Here is a 3,008-nt window from a genome sequence, read left to right as displayed (position 1 = left end):
AGGAATGTTCCCTGAATTCCTAATTTTTCCAGAACCTTCATAATAAAGGGGTGTTGGATCCTGTCAAATCCTTTTTCTGCATCTATTGAGGTAACTATGTGGTTCTTATCCTTGCTCTTGTTGATGTGAGTTGTTGTTTTAATTGATTTGCATATATTGAAGCAGCTTTATATCCCTGAAATGAATCCTGTTTGATCATGAAGTATGATTTTTTGGATGAATTGTGAAAGTCGATTGACCAATATTTTGTTGAGAAGTTTTGCATCAATGTTCATCAAAGAAATGGATCTATAGTTCTCTTTCTTTGATGAGTCTCTGATTTGTTTGGGGATGAGGTTTATGATGGCTTCATAGAATGAGTTCGGTAGTGAACTTTCTCTTTCAATTTCATTGAAGACTTGGAGAAATATTGACGTAAGCCCTGCTTTGCAGGCCTTGTAGATTTCTGCTGTAAAACTATCTAGTCCCGAGCTTTTCTTAGATGGGAGTTCTCTTATTGCTATTTCTATTTCATTGCTTAATATGGGCCAGTTAAGATGGTTTAACTCATCTTGTTTTATTTTCGGCATGTCTATATTTACTAGGAAACAGTACATTTCTGACACGTTCTCAAACTTATTAGCATAAAGGCTTGAGAAGTATTCCTTATAATGTACTGAATCTTGGTTGAGTCTGTGGTGATGTTTCCATTCTCATCTCTGAGTTTATTTATTTGAGTGTGTTCTCTTGTTCTTCTAATAAGATTTGTTAAGGCTCTGTCAATTTGTTAATTTTTCAAAGAACCAACCCTGTTTTGTTGATTCTTTCTATGATTTTTTGAATTCTAATCCATTTAGTTTTGATTTATTTTTAATTATTTCTTTCCATCTACTGGATTGGGGTTTATCATGCTGCTCTTTTTCAAGGAGGCTCAGATGTCTCATTAAATTGTTGGTTTCAGGTCACTCCAATTTGTTGATGTAGGAACTCAGAGCTATGAACTTGCCTCTGAGTACTGCATTTGCTCTGTCCCAGAGGAGTTGGTAATTTGAGTGTTCATCATTATTGAATATTATAAACATTTGAATTTCGTTTCTGATCTCTTCCATGACCCATTGGTGATTCAACAGTGTGTTGCTCAGCCTCCATGTATTACAGGACTTTCATTAGTGGCTTTTGGTGTTTAGTCCTAATTTTATTCCCTTGTAGTCTGAGAGAATGCAAGGTATAACTGCAATGTTTTTGGATTTTATAAGTTTAATTTGTGACCTAAATGTGGTCTCTCTTGGCAAAAGTTCCCTGTGTGCTGAGTGAAATATTCGATAGATGTCTGTTAAATGTAGGTGATCTATGCAGTTTTTTATATCCATGGTTTTTCTGTTGATTTTTTTTGCCGAGTTCATATATCTAGTGGGGAGAGTGTGTTAAAGTTCCCAACAATTAATATCTTTGCATCTATGGGAGATGTGAGAAAAAATATAGTTTCTTGGATAAATTTGGGTGCTCTTATGGGGAATAGATATTTAGAATTGTAATATCCTCCTGAAGGAGAGATCCCTTAAGTAGTATATAGCGACCTTCTTTATCTCTTCTCACTAATTTTAATTTGAAATCTCTTTTATCTGATATTAGGATTGCAACTCCTTCCTGTTTATGAGGCCGTTTGCTTGTTAGATTTTGTTCCAGCCTTTCACTTTCAACATGTGTTTGTTTTTATGAGCAAGTTATGGCTCCTGAATGCAGCAGACAGAAAGATTTTTTTTTTCACCCAACTAGACAATCTATGTTGCTTAATTGTATTGTTAAGTTTGTTAATGTTGGGAGACAGTACTGAGAGATATTTGGGAGTTGCTGCCATTTTATGCACCTTCTTGAGGGCTGCGCCAACTGGTTTCTTCCTACGGTTCTTGGATTCTCAATTTGGGTGCAGTTTCTCACCCTTTATTGTGGTCCTGTTGGTTTTCTCTGTGCAGGACATCTTTAAGTAACTTTTGTAAAGCTGGTTTGGTAAAGATATTTTGTTTCACTTTTTCTTTGGTATGGAAAGTTTTTATTTGTCCTTCAGTCATGAAGGATATTATAACCGGGTACTATCTTCTTGGTTGATAGTTGTTTGTCTTTAGGGCATGGCCTACATCATTCCAGGTTCTTCTTGCTTTAATTGTCTCTGCTGAGAAATCTGAGGTGATTCTAATTGGTTTCCCTTATAGGTGATTGATTTATTCTCCTTGACAACTTTGATGCTGTTTTCCTTGGTCTGAATTGATCCTGTGGGGATTATAAGGTGTTCATATGATGTCCTGTTCTGGTCTGGTCTATTTGGGGTTCTAAAAGCTTCTTTTATTTGAATAGGCCTATCTTTTTGCATGTTTGGGAAGTTTTCTGCTAGGATCCTGTGAAACAAATTTCCTAGACCTTCTGTTTCTAGGTGCTCCTCTACACCTATTATCTTCAGATTAGGCTTTCTGATGGTGTCTTGCAAATGTTGAATAGATCTATCATATTTCTTGGATTTGTCTTAGATAGTTGTATGTTCTCCCTCTATAATATATAGGCTGTCTTCAATCCCCGAGTCTGCTTGTGGTGTTTGATTTTCCTGTGGCTTGATGGGTTTCTTAAGTTAGTTTGTTTGGCAGGCAGAAAAATGGTTCGCTTTACCCAGAATTTTGTGATCCTCTTCCCAGGCTAGTTCAGTGGGAGAGAGACCTGCTTTGTTTCTCACAAAAGAGAGAGTTGGCAGTTTCCTCTTGTTTGGAGATGCTGTGATGAGGCTAGGTTCTGGGTAGAGTTGAGGCCTTTCAGCAAACACTAGCTTTTCCCTGAGGGGCTAGCTTCTGAAACACTCACAGAGCCCAGCATGGAGCCATTCTCAGGGTTTATGTTTACTGAATTTCAATTGATTGTCTAGGCTGCTATAAGGAGGGGAAGCCTCTGGCTCTGTTTAAGCAGTGAAGAAAGACATTCCTCTGGGGGCTGAGTTTTCACTGCCTGGGCTGGGTGACTTTCTCTTGAATGGAGCTGAGCCTGGC

The sequence above is a fragment of the Dipodomys spectabilis genome, unplaced genomic scaffold (assembly GCF_019054845.1).
Source record: "Dipodomys spectabilis isolate Male_0828 unplaced genomic scaffold, ASM1905484v1 ptg000143l, whole genome shotgun sequence".
NCBI lineage: Eukaryota > Metazoa > Chordata > Mammalia > Rodentia > Heteromyidae > Dipodomys > Dipodomys spectabilis.
The sequence above is the reverse complement of the archived record's forward strand: the minus strand, read 5'-3'. Positions refer to the sequence as shown.